At 45.9% G+C, this 24,798-nt stretch overlaps 1 protein-coding gene across 6 annotated transcripts in view; it reads right to left on the bottom strand.

The window, feature by feature from the left end:
- Positions 1–24,798, bottom strand: part of PAK1 (p21 (RAC1) activated kinase 1) — a 108,789-nt gene that overhangs the window by 73,797 nt on the left and 10,194 nt on the right. For 3 of the 6 annotated variants that reach the window (XM_039514883.1, XM_039514893.1, XM_039514864.1), the window contains exon 2: positions 7,029–7,072. The exons of the other annotated variants lie outside the window; for them this stretch is intronic. The gene's annotated coding sequence lies outside the window, so the exon portion shown is untranslated. The remainder of the gene's footprint in view (positions 1–7,028; positions 7,073–24,798) is intronic. 6 annotated transcript variants of the gene reach the window in all.

The following is a 24,798-nucleotide window of genomic DNA, read 5'->3' on the forward strand; positions in this document are numbered from 1 at the left end:
CTCCCCTCCCTTCCCCTCTATGTTTTTAGGTATTTTGGGCCTCATTTTTTTAAATAAAATCGCGCTAAATTTTAAAACAAATGTCATTTTGAAATGAAAGGTCAAAATGTTTCATTCCAACCTTTTTTTGGGGGGAGGGGTCATTCCCCCCCCCCCCCCGGAAGAAACTATTTGATCAGTTTGACACAGAACTATTCCCAAGTTCAATCAACCAAAAACTGCAGTTTTTGGTGAACAAACTATTCATCCAAAAACGTTTGCCCAGCTCTAACCATGACTAACCATTTAACTTATTCCTTTCTATGTACTGCATCTTTAAGTTTCCAGTAGTAGCTGTTTGCAGAAGCCTGCCACCATTTAGCAAAGCAGAGATGCTGCAGTATGTTCCAGAGGAGATGCGCTCACACAGTGCTTTCCATAATTGACAATAAAAATTACATAGGCTGGAAATATAGGACTGCACTCTGTTGACAGTATACAGAACAAAAGAATTCAACTTCGATACATGATTCTCCCGGAGCAGGGCTTGAAAAACCCACTTGCCCGTGGCAAGTAGCAATCTGCAGTGAGATTTTCAAAAGCACTTGAGTTTGGAACACAAGTCCCCCTGAACTTCTGAAAATTCAACTCATGGAGCTTTAGTACAGGTAGTAGAACTGTTAGTGCATGTTAATCAAGATCCTTAACAGAAGTTCTCATTAGGAAACCCTAGGGATGGAATGAATCTTTCATTCATAAAGGAATATATCACACACATTACTGGCATGCAGATATTCATCTCTTATGGGCAGGCCCAAAGCAGCCACAGAAGAATAAATATGGCCACCACCAGCTTGTTCCATGGGAAGCAACGTAGGAAGGAGAGGACATAGCTGGGGCACAGTCTGATCTATCCCTCTGAACAAGGGGCCAGCAGCTACATTCACTCTCTTGCTCCAACCCTCCTCCTGTGAGGAGTCTAGTGACAGGCAGCTGATGTTTTGACTCGTATGAAATGCATTTGAATGGAGTATCCCCTTAGAGGGTGATCGTTCGCCCATGGCAATCACTGATTTCAATGAGCACAGGATTGGGATCCGAGAGCCTGATCCTCGGGTGCACCTTCATCTGGAGTAGCAGGTGCTCTACACATTTCAGGATCAGCCCTTCTTTTGCAAACAAGGTCACAGCCAGTTAAGTCATCAATGCGGTGTCTAGGCAACAATATGTAATATTCAACACGGAATCTCTAGCTATCAGAAAAGGTCCTTGGCACAATGATTAACTTTAAAAAAAATAGCCAAGGGGAAACTTGACAGTGGATCTTCTGGGGATTGAAATAGGACTCATTTTGGAACAGAAGCATAAGAAGGGATGTGAGCGCACTGCTGAAATGACAAAACAGGTTCTGATTTAAATGAAGCAAAGGCATTTCTGCTCAAAATCGCACAGTTATCAAATGCCAAAAGAGACTTTCACAGATTAGTTAATACGCTCATGTTTAACCCTGAAACTAGGCAAGATCTAACTATTTCAGACAGCAGAGGAAAAAAGACTGACTCATCAAAATGCAATCATGAATAATCCCAGAGCAGTCATGTTTATATCTTGCATTCTTTAAACTCTTTACAGTAGAAAGACTCTGCCAGCCCTTCACTTCACTAACATTGAGTTTCACAGTTACATTTCAGAAAAATTGGATTTTAAAAGATGAAAATTAAAGACAAAAGTCTTTCTAGGGCATGCGATTAAAAACCTGACACCAACATGAAATATCAATTTATTCCATGCAAGCCCATTAAATTATTATTTATATAGTATAGCAAACAATGGCTACATAGATACCACTGTCACCACTGAGGAGCAAACCCAGGAAATTCAACCTGGTGTAATGCTGTTAGTCGTAACGGGGTAGGCTTTTGTAGTCTCTCGGGCCAGCCTCTGGAGGGAGACATGCTCACTGTTAGCGCTTGTCTAAGTTAAGACAGACAAAACATGTCAAACGATGATTACAGGCTCAAGGAGAAGTGTGGACAGCAGTCGCATCTATTGGTAATATACACTCATCATGGAGGTTCAAAGATTATTGTGTGTATGTGCATACACAGGTTTGCAGACTGCATGGAAGTGGTATATTTTTAAGAAGGGACTTGAAGGAAGAGAGTATGTAGCAAAACAGAGGATTGGCCAGAGAGAGCTCTAACCGTAGGTGAGTAAAGGTAACAAGATGAGTTGTTAGTTGCACAGTTTGGTTGGAGGACTAAAGGTAGCTCTCTAAAGAAGACTTCCATTCTTCCTTTCCCCTTCATCAAGTGCGTAGCATATGATCAATTCCTCTTTTCTAAAAAGAAACTAAACTACTAAGCTTTATTGCTATATCTCAATTCTTTCTACAGACAACACAGACCATGTCATCAGAACCTACTGTTTAGTGTTGGTTAGTTTTATTATTAGGAGGACTCTTGATGGTAGGCTTGGAATCAGAGATTGGCGCTAAGGAGGAAAGAGCTGGTTTAAGCAGACAGAATCAGGTTGTAGTAGGATGAGAGCCTGAGACATGAGCCCTTGTATCAAAGGCCTGGTATGAAGCCTGAGGCCTGGGCTGAAGTAGTGGTCAAAGCTTTACTGATATAAAGCAAAGACAAACTGTGAGTAAGAGGCAGGACCCGCTCACAGAATCTGGCAAGAACAGGGCTGATATTGCAGAAATACACATTCCTAAGAAGTGCTATGCACAGAGCACTCACACAAACACATCCTGATATCAAGTGGTTCCAGAACATCCCGATATCAAGGATGGTATAAAAACATTCCCCAAGGATAAGAGAAACACACTGACCCCTCCTAAAAGAAAGGTCTGGATGACAGTACATAATAGAGATGTTTTGACTGAAGCAACATGAACAAGGTGATGGGTAATAACTAGCCATGTCAGGGAGCAGTAACTAACTTTGTCAGAGGGGCAGTATGTAACCTGTTTGTATCAGGGTATAAGAATGTATCTCAGAGGAAGTGTCTTTGTCTAGCCTAGGAATGAATGAAAAGTCCCACCATTCACTGAGCTAGTCTATTGTTGTATTAGTTGTCCAATAAAGTCTGCGGAATACTAGTATTGTGCTTCGTTGACAATAAACCTGGCCTGATGCCTTCATACCTTAATGGATCTTGTGGTCATTGGGCAGTTCACTCGAGGTCTGCTGTGCCAACTGTCTGTGCAGAGCTGGGACAGCACACAGGGAGAACACACACACACGCACACCCAAACATCTAATCACATTTGTGACCCACGACCGCTGATCTGGTAAGTAAGCAAGCCGTCCTCTGTAGGAATCGCAATCTAACATGACAGAAAACCACGAGCTAGGGAACTCCCTTATCCCCTCCCTGTAAATCCCCACAGAGTTTGATGAAATTTGGACCTGCTGGATTGCCAACAAGGGGAGCCCATATGAATTTAAAAAAGAACGTGGGGAAACATGGACTGGAATATGTAAAGTAATGGCAGAAACTGAAGTTTCGAAAAACAATAACAAAAGTAAAAAAAAAAAGTAGAATATTGTAATTAATGGCCATGGCAGCAAAATGGCTTAAACAACATGCCACAATACTGGCCAAGCAAGTCATGGGAAAAAACAGGGAAGTAGAAGAGGTAACCCATGCTTTGGAAGAAGCATCCAGGCTGTCGAGCACTGGAAAGCCCAAGCTCTTTTAGCAGGGCAGCAGGCAGTCCAGACACATCAAATGCTCAAACAGATAAAGCAGGAGAATAAAAAATTGGAAACAGCTGTGGAAAGCCTGCAAAAGAAAGAGGTGCCATCCCCTGCTACCCAACAACAGACTTCAAGTGCTTTTATAGTGCCTGAAGGATGGGGACAGAAATGGAAACAGGTGGCTCTAGCCAAATTAAAAGATGGAACATGGAGTAATTGGAATGGATGCTGCACTGGGGACATGTGGAATGACCCACCATCCAATCGCCCATGGGCAGGGGCTACCGCACCGCAACCACCACCTTATGATGAGAACCAAGTTTTGGAAAAACCTTCATCAAAACCTAGAACAATTCCTGTTAAAACAGAAACACTAAGTGAAGAAGAGAGGGTGAATCCAGAGTTGAAAAGTGCGCATGGCACCTCATCAATACCTCGATTCACCCTTGATGCCACCACACAGATAACTCCTACCAGATTAAAATTATTAAGAGAAATAGAACACACAACTCAGAAATTAGAAAACTCTAGAACAGCCATGGTGCAAGTGTTACTACCCACGCTTCAGATCTGATATCACAGCAGTCTACTTAAGACACACTATCTTGCAAGAAAGGTTGGTAAATTGCATTTTCTACATAAACACTGGATTAAGGAACTCACGTGAAGGCAGGATTATTTTTCCATAAGTAATTTATATTTGAAGAAATAGGCTGAATGAGAAATATACAGTGATATTTTATTTATTCAGAGATCTGGGGACATAATCCAATAGTTGCAAAGAGTCTTGTGGCACCTTATAGGACTAACAGACTATAAGGTGCCACAAGACTCTTTGCTGCTTTTACAGATCCAGACTAACACGGCTATCCCTCTGATACTTAATCCAATAGTTGGTCATTGTCACAGAAAGATATGAGATATATACACCAAAAACTATTATTCTTTGTATTACAGAAGCACCTAGAAGCCCCAACTGAGATTGGGGCCCCACTGGGCTAGATACTGAACAAAACACTTAGTAAGAGATAGTCCCTGCTCCAAAGAGCTTGCAATCTAAAAAGGCAACACTAAGGAGGGGGAAAGGTTACTTTTCCCAAGGTCACACACCAGGTTGGTGGCAGAGCCAGGAACAGAAGGGAGGTTTCCTGAATCCCAGACTGACACCCTATCCACTGGACCAGTGTTTCAGGATCTATGTAATACTATGTTTCAGTATCTTCAATGGTGCCTAGCTCCTGAACTGAATTAAAAGGCAACCTCTGAAAACTTAGTGCCTGTGACAGCCTCATATCATCTCTAGTGGTTCTAGTTTAGAGTTTAACAAGAAAGGCGCACTGAAAGCAGTGCCCTCACTGTTTCAAAACAGAACTCTCTTCTGTACTGGCCAAGAGTGGGATGTTCAACCCCGTGTGTTCACTTCCAGGAGTCAGCTTAGCAACTTGGCTTCTGAGAAATCTGCAGAGTAGCCCATTGCTGTGATATCTGACACTTCTATTTCTTACAGTCCACACAGACCTAGATCTTTGAATGCTCCTGATCAGCTGTGTAGCAGAATTTAGCCTCTTTGATCCACAATACTTAAAATTAAGGGCCAGATTCTGACCCCCTTTGAAAATGGCTTCCAGATGGACGTGCACACACAATGTAAGATACAAGAATAGCGTCATCTTGCATCCATATTCTTACCACCAATATCGTTCCCCTCCCAACCAGCTCGTGATACAATCCTGCATTTTGTGGATTTTTAGGTATCACTGCAGAATCAACAGGAACATACTCACAAGCATACAGACTCTCTGCCAAAACCCAGAATTCATCTGTGGTTGGAAGATCTGCAGAGTGGCCTCTTCACAGATTTTGTGGGCGTTACTGTCAAGTACCAGGTAATCAAATTTTGTTCCCTTCCCTATTTTAGGATATTCTATGGCCCCAATAACCCTTGAATATGAGCACTATGGTAACGAGCACCACACTTTTTTTCTTAATGTATTTATCCTCATAACATCTTCAGTGCGATTATCCCCATTTTACAGATAGGCAACCGAGGTACAGAGAGACTTGGCCATAATCAAATATGGAGAGCGATGCAGAGCAGGGAATGGAATGCAGGTCTCCCAAGTCCAAAGACTAGTGCCCTAATCGGGGGACCATCCTTCCTCTCCTGCTCCCCAATGTAGCTAGCTCCCCACTAGCTAGCACCAAGTTTCTGTATGAAAGCTATGATCCAGTTCCTATTAGGATTCTTTCCTTTGACTTGGATAGGAGTTGGATCAAGCCCAATCTTGTTTAACACACAAACACACACCACCACCACCTCCACCACACTACCTCTGTTTAAAAAAAAAAAAATAATTGCAGAAACCATATCTGAACTTGGATTTCACTTGTTGTCCTGCCCCTCAGGAAAAATGCAGATAAGGTTTTAATATGGAAATTAGGTACAGAAAGCCCTAAGCACAAAAGCTTGTGTGACAGTAGCACACAGTAATGCTGCATATGAAGATGAGCCTGAGTAGTTATACGCCTGTTATCTGGAGTTTCTTCCATATGCATACGGTTCTTCCTCAACATAAGCTTTCAGCCCCAGGAGCTTCCCAGATGAGACCATCTGGAAGGAAACATGGCAGAGACAAAGAAAGGGAAGAAAAGTTCATCTCTTCTCTCAGACCATTTTTTGTTAGTAGCCGTCAGATGCAGATGCATCTTTGCATGCTTATGATCTTAAACATCAGCTTGATAAGGCTGAATATCCAGAGATGTGAGAGGGTTTGCAAACAATAACAAACAACAGAGAAAAGGCAAGTCTATACTTTCGGTTGCACAGAACGAAGGCATCACAAATCCATTCTTGCCCTGTATTCCCCTGGATAGAATTCCACACTACCTCACTTCTTGAGTAGTCATTTATACCTGTGCAATGTGGGTGTAACAACCATTTTGCTCTGGTACAACTGTACATCCATTCAAGTGTAAGTGACTATACAAGTAGTAGAAAAAGTCAAGCTCTCCATCTCGCCTCTCATTTTCTGTCTCTCTTCCTCTCCCTTCCCAGGTCTAATCTCCCACGTAAGATGCAATCACCAGAAGGAAACACAATCACACTTAATCAAGGCCAGCAATAACATGCCAACCAGCAGAGGACAGGATTTTGGAGAATCACGTGAAAGACTTGTACATTATCATTCAGATGTTTATTCCATTTTGTATTAGGTTCTGCTCCACATTCTTCTCTCCCCCCCACCCCCCCATATACACACACTTCCTTTTTGGAATTATATCTTTTAAAGACGGTTCTATTCTGAAAAGAGTGACTCTGTAGAAATGGCACCTTCTTACCTCAACAGAAGATTCCAAGTACACTGAGGCTCATCTGCTGGCCCCTAAAAATAAATAAATAAATAAATAAAATTCCTGCTTTTTTTACTCCATATAGACCTACAGAGTCAGAATATGTGAGAGAGTGAGCAGGATTGTACTCTTGCTTGTGGATCATCAACAAGATTGTATGCTAAGTTTCAATAAGTTACACCTGTGCACTATTCCTCTATTTAAACCAAAAAAAAAATCACACTCCTAACCAAAAAAAGTGTGTAGACCAGGCTTTAGAAATGCCCGAAAATGGGCTGGGCAGCCTAACCAATGGGTCAGTGTTATTTACAGTATTGGCTGGACCTATAATCTGATCTGCTTGAAGAAAGTTAACATTTGACTGAACACAGTTGAGTGGCTGGGCCATTTTTATTAGGGGCCAGCCTAAACCCCAGAGTTTAAAGCAGGATTCAGAACCCTTCTCGGAGATCAGCAATGTTCCTCTGCAGGATTTTGGACACAGACAGGCACACACTTACAGGATACTCAGCTCTGGGGTTTTATTCAGATCCCAATAGAGATAGGAGCCATTTGTAGAAGTAAGCTGGATTCCAAACCCCACTTCCTGAAGTTCAGGATGTTCAGAGTTAAGGTTTTGGCTCAGGCCCATCCCTGATTTCACCCTCACCCCCAAATATCATCCCCAAAAATTTTAAGCTGCCAGTAGCTAAAACAAAAGGTTTTAAGGGATTGGGCAAAGAACACAACATTCCTGTCTGAGTGCAATGAAAACAGTTTGAACAAGCTTTCAAAGGTCATTATCATAACAAACTCCCAGAAACAGGTCATCCATTTTCAATTAGAGCTGCGCAATTCAGCTCATTTCAAGCCCAATAGTTTTGTTAAATTTGCTCAGTTTCCCTGAATGGCTTCCAGAGTACTAAGACCACCTTGGCCCCCCACACTGGCTGACACCCGAAGCCAGGTCAAACTGAGCAGTTTGGCTGAGTTTTGCTTTGAGATGTTGAGGTTCTGGATGTCTTTGTACATGGAAAATCTGAGAGCGTCATTTTTTCCAGTTACACCACATTCCATGGAGCACCAAACTCTGTATGAGGCAGGAAAATGCTCATATTCCCAAGTGCATTACAGTTATAAGTGTGTCTTTGTCCTAAAGGATCATTCTGACTGAAAATGTTAATTAACTGAATTGCTTCATAACTGTGAAGCAACCTGTGGAAATTGATCTGTTTAAACGGAAGAGAAAATACACACAGGCCACCCAGGTCCGGCGCAACCCATTAGGCGACCGTTTTGGGGGCGGCGGGGATCTCCGGCCGCCCCGGTCATCGGCAGTATTTCAGGGGCGGGACCTTCTGCCGCCTCTGTCAGGGGCGCCATTTTGGGGGCGGGACCTTCCGCCACCTAGGGCGCCAAAAAAGCTGGCGGCGCTCTTGAGACCACCTATGGCAAGCAATATGGCTTTTCCATCTAATACTTATGACTTCTGTTAAGAACTCCACATATTCTTTTGTCCTGTCATTTTTGTTGATTCAGTATTCCAGGATCAGTGCAAGGCATATTAGCTGTCAATCAAATAGATGTGAGACAAAATAGAAGAAATTACTGCAGGGAAGGAAACAGTTGATATTCCTTCAGCACTTGTCAATACCTGTCACCTTGAGAATAACTCTTCTGGGGAGTTTTTAAAGCAGTCTATAGAAAAAGTTCTCTCTGCTATAGACTTTTTTGGACTCTCACCTACACCAAGAATTTCTATAGAACTATTAGTTTCATTTCCATTCAGCCCTATATGGTTTTTCCAAGAGGGTAATACCTCTAGAACAGTGGTTCTCAAACTTTTGTACTGGTGACCCCTTTCACACAGCAAGCCTCTGAGTGCGACCCCCCTAATAAAACATATAAAAAGTGTTTTTAATTAACACCATTATAAATGCTGGAGGGAAAGCAGGGCTTGGGGATGGAGGCTGACGGTTCATGACCCCCTAGCTAATATCCTCACAACCCCGTTTGAGAACCCCTGCTCTAGAACAACAATCTTTGCAAATGGGTAGCACTTATCCATAGCCTCATTTCAGAGTGGTGTAAACAGAGAGAGATGAAGTGTTTTGAGCAAGGTCACAAAGCAAGTTAATGGCAGAGAGGGGAACAGATCTCCAGACTCCCATTGTGGTGCCCTGTCCCCTGGAACATGCCATCTGCCCCTCCTTTCCTCCTCTCCACAAGAGAGACTCCCCATCAAAAGAAGCAGGTTAGTTTGTGGTTATCAGATTATAAACCTGTTCCAACATTTTTCCCTTCTACGATTAGAAGTGATGCTGAACTGTGGAGTCCAGGTACAGATCTACATTCTTACAATGTTAGGAAGCATTTTCATTTTAGCCATTAGAATTGGAGAGGGTTCTGACCCAAAAACCGGCTCCAATTCAACACCTTTCTCCTCATGAAGATTTCTGACAGTTTCTGCACTTTGAGCAACGTAAAGTCCTTAAAGCTCTTTCACAAACCAACCATAAAATGCCACCAGATCAGAATATTCACATTTAACATCCATGTTGCACTTGCACTACACTGGAGTAAACAACTGTACATGGTGGAAGGCAACAGGGAACCAGATCCTCTTATTCTGCTTTCCATAGTCCACTTAGAATATGAGCTCAAAGATATTGGTTCAAAGCTAGCTCAGCTCTTCTGGCCCATGCTGTGACATGACCATCAGCTCCCTTCTCCTCCACTGAAGTATGTAATATGCGCTGAAGTACATTCATTTACCCAGCTTTCTTTCAAACATCCCAAGAATATCTTTTTGAACGGCAATTTGCTTATTCTCGACGCCCTCTCAACATATCCCAGTTTATCCTGATGTCCCTGTACAGGTTTTATGTAATCCTAGGCAGACTTAGATCCTAACAGTGTCATTAATCCACTAATCCAATTCAACTGACAGGTGCCTGGCTGAGCTCACGAGCCCCCTCAGGGACCATTCCTAACAAACCTGTCTCACATCACTATCCTTCCCCATCCAAGTGGAGTTAGCATAGGCTCCAGAAAACAATCTCCTGAGTTTCTAGGCCCATCAGGTAGCATCTCCCATGACAGAGAACAGACAATATTCTGTTGCAATGAACACAAGAATGATCCTTCATGTAAACTCCAGGACGCAGCCCAACCATACAGTTTTCTGGCTCTCCCACTCCCAAAACTGTATAATGCATCACTGCACTGCCTAGAATCACTATATAATCTCCCTGTATTTTCTCTCAAACTAAGCAGCCATGGAACAAACTGGTAAATGCATTGCACATCACAGCCCAGCTTACATAAAAACAGTTTTTCTTTGTGTAATCTTTCCCCAGAGCTGCTCCTAGCCCACTTGTGCTCCTACAGTAAGGAGAAGGCCACAACCTTCTGTTAATCCCTCCGCCCCTGCCCCCCACGCATAGAATCTCCCAAGGGGCCAGAAACAGGGAAGGGGGAGAGATATGCCTCTGCCTCAACCCTGGCACTGCTGCCACCTGTTCCTCCTTCCTACATTACACCAGAAAGCTGTTCTCCAGGGTGAGTCACCTCTGCCTTGCACCTTTGGGTAATCATTTACATCTGTGCACAGTGGATGTAAAAATGCAACCATGCTGGACTGGCGGCATTTTACACCCACTTTGAACAGATTTAGGTGGTCGCACATGATGGAAGGTGGTGGAGAATCAAGCACTCTGAATCGGCCCCAACTACCCATTCTTCAGAACACCGATTTACAGACGTTAAGAACAAATTGTTTTAGATGGACACCACTCAGAGGTTCCAGCCCAGATCATGGTTTGTAACTTACTGGAGAATTCTAAATTGTCTTTTTGGTTTTTAAATTGAAGAATCCATTTACTTACCATAAAAGGAGGATTAATTGAGTCAGGCATAATGCAGGCAGCTGCTGTGGAAGCACCACACAGAGCTCTGCCTCTGCCAAGAACCATAATAATTTTATTTCTGAAGCACCTGCTGGGCAAGGTGCTTGGGGCCCTGCATAACATTAAAAACCAGGATCATGTACAATAATTACAAGAATTGGAAATGAATAAAAACTAACCGAAGGGCGCTCCAATGCCAGGAAAAGAAAGGGGACTTGAGGAAGCAATAATACGAGGCCCAACAATGATTGTTAGTAAGCACCTTCGGGAGAAGATGCCCTGGGGAATCCTCTATGCTTGGCAGCAGGCTCCCAGGCCTTTAGATCTATGCTCCTGGATTTGAACCACCTGTAGTTTATTTGTTACTGTTATTCAACTATATGCCTCAATATTCTCCAAAGCTGAGTTCTGCTAATTAAGATATATGAGGCGGAAAGTAGCGGGTCCCTCTGTTCTATTCAACTCCATAAAAGACATCACATACAACTTAACTGACAGAGCACCTGAAAAATGATAAAACACAAAAACACCCTATCACCAGTAGGTGAACTCTTTTCACAAAGCAATCACTATGTCTGACCTATCAGTCCTCATCCTCAAAGGAAACCTGCACCACACTTTCAGAAGACGAGCCTGGGAGCTTAAATTCATAACTCTGCTAGACACTAAAAAATCATGGATTGAACAGAGACATTGGATTTATGGCTTATTATAACAATCTGTAACCCAGTAACCCCCCCTCTCATTTTGTCCTCTGACAGCAGAAGTGTTAAGGGGCCACTCTACCTTGAAATGGTCCCTTACAATATGTGGTAACTACTTAGGCTAAACAATCTGTTCCCCCTCGCATTTAGCTGTGACACTCGAGTACCTTTCCCAGACCTGAAGAAGAGCTCTGTGTAGCTCAAAAGCTTCTCTCTCTCTCTCACACACCAACAGAAGTTGGTCCAATAAAAAATTATTACCTCACCCACCTTGTCTCTCTAAAGCACATGAAGTCAGATTTAGAAGTATAGTCTTTATCCTTAAACGTGTGTGTTACCCAACTAGTACATTTCTTACAATTATAATGACAAATGCTTTAAGCCATTTCTTTGCTACCAAAAACACTACGGGCTTCTGTTGCTTTTACAAAGCAATCTGCAGCATAATATTCAGACACTGACTTTCCAAAAAACCTAACTTGAGACTGTCCCCCATTGAATGGGAGAGGCTGACACTACAAGGTCTTCACTGTCCGCACAATGTCCTAAGAGTTCTTTCAAATTAAAATGTACATTAATATTATGTTTGCGTCAGACAGACCAGACGGACAGCAGCTGCAGATATGCACACACACAGCTAGAGCTGCTAAAGACCTCTAAACACATGCCAGGTTCACAGGAAGACTACTTTTCATCTGCTCATTTTGCACACGTGAAAAAAAAGTCAAGGTCAGCTACAGAATTTCTCCACTCTGCAATCCCAAGTTTAGCTTATTTTGAATTTCGATACAGAGACTGGAGCTCACACAAGGAACACACCTTTCTAGGGCCAAAACACATTATGGCTCTGGCCTAAAAACCCAAACATTCTAGTATTACCTCCACTAAAGAATAATGCAAATGCTACTTGAAAAAGTGTAGGTAAGAGGAAGTTGTTTTATGAAAGTGTGTGTCTCAGGCAAATAAACTAGATCAGGCCCTTGAATACTGAAGCCAAGAGATTAGTAGGATTTAAGAAGTGACTGGGCATTTATATGGATATATGAGAACATCTGCTGTTAGACCCCTTACACATTTATATCCAGTGTAAGTCATCATGCTCTAAGCCAGAAGTCCATTACCAACTGTCTGAGGTTAGGAAGAATCTTTCCTTATGAATAGGCTACTACACAGTTGGCATCTTGAACCACTCTCTAGAATATCTGATACTGGTCCCTGCCAGAGACAGAATAATACTAGATGGGCCACTAGTATTATTATTTGATCTTGTATAGCAGTTCTTAAAACCCTTTTTACTCATTAAGGTTCTCATTTACTTTAATAGCATTTGGCTCAGACTCTAAGGGTCTGTCTACACTAGCAGAGTTACAGCACCAGCAGTTACAACGCCGCTCAGAGAGCACTGAAAGGAAACCTCTGTTGTGTGTTCACATTGTCGGCTGCCTGCACAATAGCGTGTTCATACTTGTGGCACTTGCAGCGGTATTCAGAGTGGTGCACTCTGGGCAGCTATCCCACAGAGCAGCTCTTTCTCTTCTTCCGCTAAAAGTTGTGAGAAGGTGGAGGGGGTCGTGGGGCATCCTGGGTCCTGTCCCAATGCCCCATGATTCATTGCTTTGCATCCCAGAAATCCCTATACTTCCATCCGCATTTGGCACCATCTTTCAACAGTTTGTGTACTGCATACCCTGCCTCTTTTGGGCTGCAGGAATGGATCCCAAACTGCTGACCAGTATGCAGGTCACTCTGACCAACACGTCATGAAGGGCAGTGGAGTTATTCCGTAAACTACAAAGGCAAGAGTAGTTCGACATTGATCTCACCACGCATAGTAGGTACAACAAGATTATTTGTGGTATTCACAGAGGTGCTGACCACAGTGGAATGCTGCTTTTGGACTTGGGAAACAAGCACTGAGTGGTGGGATCACTTCATCATGCACATCTGGGATGACGAGCAGTAGCTGTAGAACTTTCAGATGAGGAAAGCCACATTCACGGGACTGTGTGATGAGATGCACCGCAGGGTTGGGGCAAAGGACATGAGAATGAGAGCTGCCCTGCCATTGGAGAAGCGTGTGGTGATTGCACTGTGAAAGCTGCCTACTCCAGACTGCTACCAATCGGTCACTAATCAGTTTGGAATGGGAAAGTCGACCATTGGACTTGAGTTGACGGCAGTGTGCAGGGCCATTAATCGCATCCTGCTCCGAAAGACCATGACTCTGGGCAATGTGCATGACCTTGTGGATGGCTTTGCAGAAATAGGCTTCCCTAACTGCAGAGGGGCGATAGATGGCATGCAATTCTGGCACCAGACCACCTAGCCACCGAGTACATTAATCGGAAGGGGTATCTCTCAATGGTTCTCCAGATGCTTGTGGATCACCGTGGGCATTTCACGGACATTAACGCAGGCTGGTCCGGAAAGGTGCATGACGCACGCATCTTTTGGAACATTGATCTGTTCAGGAAGCTGCAAGCAAGGACTTTCTTCCCGAACCAGATCACCATAGGGGAAATTGAAATGCCCATTGTGATCCTGAGAGACCCCACCTACTCCTTAATGCCGTGGCTTATGAAGCCATACACGGGGCACCCTGACAGCAGCAAGGAGCAGTTCCAACAAGAGACTGAGCAAGAGCAGAACGACTGTTGAGTGTGCTTTCAGCTGTTTAAAGGCCTGCTGGTGATGGCTCTAGGGGAGGCTAGACCTGGCTGATGACAATATTCCTATGCTTATAGCCGCATGCTGTATGCTCCATAATATTTGTGAAGAGAAGGGTGAAAGCTTCACTCAGGGCTGGACTACTGAGGTTCAATGCCTAGAGGCTGTGGCCTGGTCTACACTATGAGTTTATATCAAATTTAGCAGCATTAAACTGCATTAACCCTGCACCCGTCCACACAACAAAGCCGATATAAAGGGCTCTTAATACCGGTATCTGTAATCCTCCCCGACGAATTCGCTGAAATCGGTATTGCCATTTCGGATTAGGGTTAGTGTGGCCGCAATTCGACGGTATTGGCCTCCGGGCGCTATCCCACAGTGCACCATTATGACCGCTCTGGACAGCAATCTGAACTTGGATGCACTGGTCAGGTAGACCATTCGCAGGAAAAGCCCCGCAAACTTTTGAATTTCATTTCCTGTTTGCCCAGTGTGGAGCGCCGATCAGCACAGGTGACCATGCAGTCCCAGAATCAAAAAACAGCTCCAGCATGGACCGTATGGGAGATACTGACTCTGATCTCTGTATGGGGAGATGAATCTGTTCCATCAGAACTCCATTCCAAAAGACAAAATGCCAAAGCATTTGAAAAAATCTCCAAGGCTATGATAGACAGAGGCCACAGCAGGAACTCAACACAGTGCTGCGTGACAAGCATAATGGAAAGCCAAAGAATCAAATGGACGCTCATGGAGGGAGGGAGGGGGGACTGAGGATTCGAGCTATCCCACAGTTCCCGCAGTCTCTGAAATCAATTTGCATTCTTGGCTGAGTTCCCAAAGCCTGAAGGGTCAAAAACATTGTTGCAGGTGGTTCAGGGTATATGTCATCAAACTCCCCCCTCCCGTGAAAGAAAAGGGAAAAAAATCATTTCTCGCCTTTTTTCAATGTCACCGTATGTCTACTAGATGCTGCTGGCAGACGCAGTGCTGCAGCGTTACACAGCAGCATCCCATTGCTTTCCCTTCCTGATGGCAGACAGTGCAATAGGACTGGTACTCGTCGTCATCATCCCGTGAATGCTCCTGGCTGGCCTCGGTGAGGTCAGCCAGGGGCACCTGGGCAAAAATGGGAATGACTCCCGGTCATTCCCTTCTTTAAGCTTTATCTCCTGGAGATTCAGTCCTGCCCGGAATATCATAGCAGCTGGAGGCTGCGCTCCTCCCCCCCTTTTAATGTCTAATGGAGATTCAGTCCTTCCTGGAATATCATAGCAACTGGATGCTGCCTCCCCCACATTTTATCTCAATAAAGTCGGTGTTGTTTCTTATTCATGCATTCTTTATTGCTTCATCACACAAATGGGGGGATAACTGCCACGGTAGCCCAGGAGGGGTGTGGGAGGAGGGAAGCAACGGGTGGGGTTGTTGCAGGGGCACCCCCTACAATGGCATGCAGCTCATCATGTCTGCAGGATGTCTGGGGCCCTGACCCGGAGTGGCTGTTTGCCTCTCTGGTTCTTTAGTACACTTGCCTGATATTCTAGGCAGGATTGACTCTACCTTTAGACAAAATGTAAAGAAGGGAATGACCTGGGGAGTCATTCCCATTTTTGTCCATGCGCCCCCAGCCGACCTCACCGAGGCCAGCCAGGAGCACCCATGACAGCAGCAGACGGTTCAATAGGACTGGTAACAGTCTCTGCTAACTTGCAAAGGCAAGTGAATGCTGCTGTGTAGCACTGTAGTACCGCGTCTGCCAGCAGCATCCAGTAGACATACGGTGACAGTGAAAAAAGTCTGAATGGGCTCCATGGTTGCCGTGCTATGGCGTCTGCCAGGGCAATCCAGAGAAAAAGGACGCGAAATGATTGTCTGCCGTTGCTTTCACGGAGGGAGGATTGACTGACGACATTTACCCAGAATCACTCGCGACACAGTTTTTGCCCCATCATGCATTGTGATCTCAACCTAGAATTCCAATGGGCGGGGGAGACTGCGGGAACTATGGGATAGCTACCCACAGTGCAAAGCTCCAGAAATCTACGCTAGCCTCGGTAAATGGACACACACCACTGTATTAATGTGCTTAGTGTGGCCGCATGCACTCGACTTTATACAATCTGTTTCCAAATACCGGTTTCTGTAAAATCGGAATAATCCCGTAGTGTAGACATACCCTGAATTTGAACAGCAGGAGACCAGGGCTATTAGAGGAGCACAGCGTGGGGCCATAAGGATCAGCGATGACTTGAGTCAGCAATTTGAAGCTGAAAGCCACTAATATTTGTTGCTATGTTCAGGAGTGCAGTGCTTGTAATGCTAGGAGGTGATTGTGATTGGTGCAGACGATGCACTATGAAGGTTTAAGAAAACTGCCTGTTGCTTTTCAAGGCTCGGTTTGCTTTCAGTTAATAGAGTAAAGATTGCTTTCAAACCAGATCAATTATTTTATTCAAAAACAACCACCGAAGGAGAGAGACAAACCAAAAAAAACCCACATCAGCACTGAGGGGGGTGGGGGAAAGGAGGGTTCCAGGAGGAGGTGAGGTCCCAGGACAGTTAAAGATTTGTGTATGTCCAGGTAAAATATCCAATCTTCTCCTTTGGAGTACAGTGCAGCGGATACTGTACTTCAGCAGGGCTAAACTGCAGAGGTATGGGTGTTGAGTGTAGTGGGTACTGACAGTCCACAGTGCTGTACTGTACTGTGACGGGGAGGAGCAGAATGCCACAGGTACAGACTGGAGCCAGGAGGTTGATAAGTGTGTGTTGGCGGTGTCGGGGGCGGGGGGGAGCATGGGAAAGAGTGAACGAGCCCCTGATGGCGTGGCTGATGTGATAGTTGCCATAGGACCCAATCACATCAGCCACGCCATCAGGGGCTCGTTCACCTGCACATCTACCAACGTGATATATGCCATCATTTGCCAGCAATGTCCCTCTGCCATGTACATTGGCCAAACCGGACAGTCTCTATGCAAAAGAATAAATGGACACAAATCTGACATCAGGAATCATAACATTCAAAAACCAGTGGGAGAACACTTCAACCTCTCTAACCACTCAGTGGCAGACTTGAAGGTGGCAATTTTACAACAAAAAAAATTTCAAAAACAGACTCCAAAGAGAGACTGCTGAACTTGAATTAATATGCAAATTAGATACAATTAACTTAGGTTTGAACAGAGACTGGGAATGGTTGGGCCATTACACTAACTGAATCTATTTCCCCATGTTAAGTATCCTCACACCTTCTATGGATCATCTCGATTATCACTCCAAAAGTTGTTTTTTTCCTCCTGCTTATGATAGCTCATCTCAATTGACTGGCCTCTTACAGTTGGTATGGCTACTTCCACCTTTTCATGTTCTCTGTATGTATAAATATCTTCTTACTGTATGTTCCATTCTATGCATCCAATGAAATGGGCTGTAGCCCACAAAAGCTTATGCTCAAATAAATTTGTTAGTCTCTAATGTGCCACAAGTACTCCTGTTCTTTCTACCTGACTGTGTAAGCAGCTACACTACAATGTTCCTCCCAAAGATTGAACACACTGTAACATTACTCAGGGTACAATCTGAACCACTGAACAGCTGTGTCCCCTCAATTCTCCAACCTGGTGTGCCTTTTACACTGCTTCACTGTGAGTACATCCACTCCTGGTCTGCTCACACACAGCTTCCAGCATGTAAATTACTCCCAGCTATACTGTATGAGTCTATGGCCAGCCACTCTCGATTTACACTGCAGAGAAACACCAGCAATTTCCCAGTCCCAGACTTGCCCCCAGAAATGTGCATCTTCTACTGCCCAGCTTTCTCCTTCTGGATTATACAAGCACACAGAAAGTTCATCATTTTAATAGAAAGTGATATGCAGAAATCCTGTTATCTCAGATGGAGTTTTCCAAACACTTCATTACAATCACACTGGTTTAGATAATACAGTACCCAATGTTATAACCTTCAAGACCCATTTGTCTCATGTAAGCTGCTCCCACGCCAGCTGAAAGTGGTGGGGAGAGGCCCAAAAGGGAGGGAGGTCAACTGTTGCAGCTGAACATACAAAAACCAGGGCTGATTCAGTCCCTCAACCAGACCATCAAAATTCTGATGAGGAAGGTTGAATGGTTGAACGAGATGTAGTACATGGTCTCTCTCTGAAACCCTCGTTTCTTCCCACATGGCTACGAAGGTCTTTCAAAACCAGAAAACTGGACAGGGCAGGATCTCTGGGATGTTTGGGATTTATTATATTTCCATTTACTTGCAGATGTATAAATCCCAGAAGATTGCAAGGTGGCTCTGGAGTATTTCAAAGTGTAAAATGACTCATTGGTGGTCTCAGCAAAGAGTTTCAAAACATCAAGAGGAAGATCCTCAACTATATTTTGGATGCCCCTAAGGATCCCAGACAGCTGGAGCCAAGATGCCCAACACATGACAACTGCTGTGGAGATGGAGTGAGCTGTAGCATCAGTGGCAGCCAGAGCAGCTTATAAAAATGTTCTAGTTATAACCTTTGGGCTAGGACGGCCTGGAACTGTTTGTGATGTTCTGCTGGAAGGTGTTCAATAAACACGAGACTTGAAATAGGCGGTGTGATTATCAAATTTATAGGGCAAAATACAATTTGCTATTCCAAACTGCAGGGTCACAGATGAATAGCTCTTATGGCCAAAGAGGTCATATGGGGTCGATTTAGCATGGGGCTATCTTTCACGTTCATTTTCAGCTTCAGCATTCAAGGAGTTAGGTATGTGGGAGGGGGGGGGGAATTCAGACATAATACTTGGTTGGTCTGGGACAGAATACTTTTTTTTGTCAGCACACAGATGGTGCTGTGGCTGAGGTCTGCCAGATGGTCTTGGCAGAAGGGCCTGGTTAATGGGCAAGGCCACTCGGGGAGACAGTGCTGTCTGCCAAGTGTGCAATAGTTTGTGTTGTGACTCTCCGACTTCTTTGGGGGGGGGGTATCTGCAAAGAATCTGCTACCCAGTTCGTGAGGTCCTGAAACCATTTGAAGTCATTGGCCAGAGAGGGTGGGGAAGGCATTGTGGCCTTATCTGGGGAAGAAGAGGAAAATTAGTCTTTTGGGCGGCCTCCTTGTCTGCTACAGCCTGTTGCTCTTCAAAGATTTCCTCCAGATGCTCAGGTAGTTAAGGAGGAACAGATGGGGTAGGAGACTGGCAGTCCCAATGAGAGAAGCTAGGGGCTCTTGAGAACTGCTGCCAGTAGGCAGCCCCCGCCAAGGGTCGCAATACGACCACTAAGTGGGACCATAAGGAATACAGAGTGGAATTCATGGCCGCTCATACCAGTGATGGGGACTCAGATCTGTCCCCTACCTGTGAGTCAATCCTCTCCTTGTAGGTGCCAGGGAAAGAGTTCATATAAAAGGTAAGTAGGAGGGTCTTGCACCAAGATGTGAGAGACCGAGGAAAGTTGCTTCTCATCATCCAACAGGGGAGCTCTGCCAGAGAATGGTAGGGAATCAGGTGGTACCAGAGAGACCTGTAATTCCAGTGAGCCTGTGGATGTTGCTACCAAAGTGCTTGGTACCCATCAAGAGGGGAGGCTCTGGCTCATTCAACAAAAATAGGTCTTTCCAATATCTAAATTCCTGCAGTACCAGATGAATTAACAGTACTGAAGTAGGTCCCTTGCAGTGGCAGGTCAATGGTACCAACAATGTTGACTGTTTCTAAGCTATCATGGGCTGAAGCAGTTGCTTGGACTTCTGTGGTAACTGAGGGAAATCACTTTTTGGGCTACCAGAAAAAGTAACAGGAGGCCCAGCAGTACCAACGTGTTAGAAGCAGGCTGCTTGTCTGCTGCCCCCGTCACTTTTTATGGTACCGACGCTGACTTAGGTACCGAAGCATGCTGAGGGTCATGGCTCCTAGAGGAACTCCGAGTCTTAGGAGTGTAATTGGTACAGGAGGACCCTGGAGTCTTAATGGTATCCAGACCAGAACTTGAGGGCTTGGACAGATTGATTTTTGCAGAGACTTAAGATCTCTTTGAAGTAGGCTATTTCTGAGGAGAACTAAAACTTCTTTTCTCAGAGACTTTCCCAGCACCTTCTGACTTTTCCCTTACAGGTCTAGGTGAACGCAGCATCAAGGTAGACAGGGCACTATGGTCGCTGGGAGACTATTGTATGGGGGCGGGTTCCCTGAGCTGGGTCTGAGGTCAGGCGAAGGGGTTGCTCCATCATAAGGCATTCCAACCTAATCTTCTGGTTCATCCTGGCCCAGCTCTTAAGGTCGCTTCTGAGGGACGTGCATGTCCCCCAGGCAATAAATGCACCAGGACCAACCCCTGCAGACCAGGATAGCCTCCTGGCAAGTAAGACAACATGTGAACCCAGGTGATCCTGGCACATCCCCTCAGAGAGAGAACCTCCCAGGAGGAGTGGGGGAAATAGAGAGAACAAGAGATTGCAATCCTCTTTAGAAAACAAATTTAACTAAACACTAACCTCACTTAACTAAAGGCTAGCCGCGGCAAGCCTGACAATGGAAGTGAGCACTCTGAATGCTCAGACCAAGGTTACGGAAAAGGAACTGAGGGCAGTCTGCCCACTCAACCTTATATAGCTTCGGTGTGGGGCACAAGCATGTGTAAGGTGCCTCTGCAAGCCTTCCAAACGCCTTTGATCGAAGACACATGGGGCCACAATGCACCCGAAGCAGAGCACCCACAGGGACACACAACTTGAAGCACTTATTGCTGTTCTTACATACCACAGAGCTGATTTATTTTTAACCTACATAAAGGTGACCTACAAAGGAAACAAAACTGGTTTTGTGTCATGTTTGGCTTTTCACATGTATACAGGAGGCGTGAAAGGTTGGGGGTGGAGGGGCGTATGTTTTCTTCAGCACGGAAAAACAAGTCTGCTTCTTTTGCCTTTAGAAATACCAAGTGTGGCCTTCTTTAGTTTTGCTGTTAGACTGCTTGGACAATCCCAAATGTGGACTATAAGCTTTGGACTTAAAGGGAGTCAGGGTGGGGTGTGGGTGGGTGGGTGTGATGTCTCCAGTATCACTCATGTATCTGTTCTCTATTTGTTTTTTCTGAAAGACTTTAGACAAAACAAATATTTAATGTAGAAAGCAAGCACAAAAACAAACTTGAAGGTTGGAGGGAAGGAAGCAGACAGTACAAGAGTGCTTACATAAAAGAGTGACAATCCTAACACTTTTCCTTGTCAAGTTACATTTAAAGTGATTAGTGTCAGGGCTTTAATTAAAAACAACAAGGAGTCCTTGTGGCACCTTAGAGACTAACACATTTATTTGGGTATAAGCTTTCATAGGCTATAACCCACTTCATCAGATGCATGGAGTGAAAATACAGTAGGCAGATATAAACAGTGGTGAGCTCCAGCCGCTTCGCGCGAACCGGTTATTAAATTTAGAAGCCTTTTTAGAACCGGTTGTTCTAGAACAACCAGGTTTTAAAAAGTTTTTAAATTTAACAAAGCTCGGGCAGCCGTCCACCTGGCCCGCAGCCCCAGCTCACCTCCCCCTCTCCCCTGAACGCTCCACCCTCCTTCTCCTCCCCCTCCCCTGCTTCCCGCGAATCAGATGTTCGCGGGAAGCCTGAAATGAGGAGCAGGCAGGTAAGCCGGGCGGGGCGGACGGCGCATGTGGCCCAGTCCAGCTCCACTTTGAGCGGCTCCCCCTGGCCCCGGCCAAGCTCCCCAGCCCAGTCCAGGCCAAGCACCCCCGGCTCGGTCTGGTCCCGGCTGAGCGGCTCCGAAACGGCCCAGCTCGGAACCCGCGGCACCGGCTCCGGTGCCGGCCCGGGGAGTTGGGCCCCACGGCTCCAGCCCCGCTGCCGGCCGAGCGGCTCCAGCCCAAGCCGGCCCGGGGCGTCGGGTCCCGCGGTTCCGGCCGAGCGGCTCCGGCCCCGGCCCCGGCAGTCGGGCCCCGCAGTTCCGACCGAGCGGCGCCAGCCCGGAGAGTCGGGTCCCGCGGCTCCGGCCGAGCGGCTCGGCCCCGGTGCCGGCCCGGGGATTCAGGCCCCGCTGCCAGCCGAACGGCTCCAGCCCGACCCGGCCCAGAGAGTCGGGTCCCGCGGTTCCGGCCAAGCAGCTCGGCCCCGGCCCGGCCCGGGGAGTCGGGTCCCACGGCTCCGGCCGAGCGGCTCTGGTCCCGGCCCCGGCCCGGGAACTCGGGCCCCGCTGCCGGCCGAGCGGTGCCTGCTCTGGTGCCACCGGGCTCGGGGAGTTGGGCCCCACGGCACCGGTCATGGTCCTGGCGGAGTGGACCCAGTCCCGGCCCCAGGCAGTGTGGTAAGGGGGCAGGGAGGGGGTGGGTTGTGGGGGGGGTGAATAGGGGCCAGGGCGGTCAGAGGGCAGGGTGAATGAATGGGGGCAAGGGTCCCGGGGAGCAGTCAGGAAAAAGCAGGGTTGGATGAGGTGGTGGGGGCACTCAGGGACAGAGAAGGGGTGGTTGGATGGGGTAGGGGTCCTGGGGGGCCATCGAGAATGAGAGGTTGGGTTGGGTGGGTGGCAAGGGGCAGTCAGGGGACAGGGAAAGGGGGGGATGGGTCAGGGGTCCTGTGGGGTGTGTGTCAAGGAACATGAGGGGTTGGATGGGGCATGACCCCACCCCCCACGGGGGAGCCACGACCCCCCCGCAGGGGGGGGGACCGGTTGTTAATATTTTGGCAGCTCATCACTGGATATAAATATACAACACATGAAAAGATGGGAGTTGCCTTACCAAGGGGGGGGGCGCGGGTCAGTGCTAATGAGGTCAACTCAATCAAGGTGGATGTGGCCCATTCCCAACCAGCCTCCCAGACTATATACATATTTAAACAAATGAAGATACAGGGTCAGCTTAATGTTGTGCTTAAAAATCTCTTAAAAATCTTGTTTGGAAACATCAGCAGGGAATTAGGACAGGTCCTAAAGGAGCAATTATGTTCCTACTCTCGATGTCTTTTGGCACTGGATTGACGGCACAGGGAGGAATTCTTTACAAAGAGGTGACATTCATTAAATTGCTAAGAAAGGGAGTCAGAAATATACAAGTGATGGATTAAAATCGCAAAGTACAGATATTTGAAGGAATCGCGGGTTTTTATTAACCCCTTTATTAGAAAGATGTGCAGTAGATTGAGAATTTATTTAAACCAGAAATGAAATGTTTAAGTGGTTTTATTAGGTCAATGCACCAGCAATCCGACATGCTCATTGATTGTCCTGCAGCACTTCTTCCTGCCGCCGAACAGTTTTACATCTCTCTCTCGCTCTCCCCAAGGATGCCTAATGGACATTTCAATGGATATATGGAGCTTTTGCAGACTAAGCAGTGTTGTTACTGCAACTTCATTATACTGCATTTTATAAAGGCAGTATTACCAACTCCAAACATTCAACAAAAATAATGAGTTGGGTTCTCAGAAGTAATTTTTTTTTTTAAATCTCATTTTATGTTCTTAGTACTTGCTTACTGGTTTTCACATCTGGGCCAATTTCTGAGCTTTTCTCCATAGTCATGAGGGCGAGAAACTTACCGTACTTTGTTTTTTAAGCAAATGCCAAGATACTCAGCAAACTGAATGCCTCCAGGAGGCAGGACTAAGAAAAGCTACCAAATATCATGACACTCAGGATATAGAGCGCAAGAGATAGCAACACAATAGAGACCCTAATAAAAGTACTCGTAAGGAAGAGCAGATGCCTTAGGGGTCAGTGGTGCACAAACTTTTACAGTCACGCCCCCTTTACCATTCACTGAATTTGTCACATGCTCCTGCCCCACTACGTGGAATGTCAAACTGGACGGTTTTTTGCAAGTTGGCAGAAGGAACGAAAAAAAATGTTTTTATTACTAAATGTACAAGTCCCCCTGCAGCAGCATTGGGATCCCACAGGACACGCTGCCATCATAGTGGGAGTGGGATAAAAATTCAATAAACAATGTAGGAGCAGGTGGGAGTGGGTATTGTGGGGTGGGGCAGGAGCAGGATTAAAAAAATAGTCCTGCTGCACCGCAAACAACATGAACACCCTGGGCAGCAGCAGCCACTCTCCGGCCACCCAGCTCTGTAGGCAGCGCTGCCGCCAGCAGCAGCACAGAAGTAAGGATGGCAATGGGGTACTAGTCAGTCTGCAGTAAAACGGGTTATTTGTGTGTTTGTTTTTTAAAGGGGCAAAAGGCCAAAGTTTCTTCACACACCCCAGTTTGAACACCACTGCCTTAGCTCAGAAATCATAGAGTGTCATCAGCATTTATATCTAGGTTACCCCTGCAAGTTAAGTTCCAGTATAGAATAAAAACTGTTCCCATCTGGGAGCCTGTGTGATCCAGTGACAAGGATTCAGGAGCCCTAAACCAGGGGTCCCCAACACGGTGCCCGCAGGCACCGGGGCATCTAAATGCACCCGCGTCCTGGCCGGCAGTCGAGCATCCGATGAATTTCTGCGGCATTTCGGCAGCGACGCCGCTCGATGACGCCGCTTGCCAC

This window comes from Mauremys reevesii, linkage group 1, assembly GCF_016161935.1.
Source record: "Mauremys reevesii isolate NIE-2019 linkage group 1, ASM1616193v1, whole genome shotgun sequence".
Classification (NCBI taxonomy): domain Eukaryota; kingdom Metazoa; phylum Chordata; order Testudines; family Geoemydidae; genus Mauremys; species Mauremys reevesii.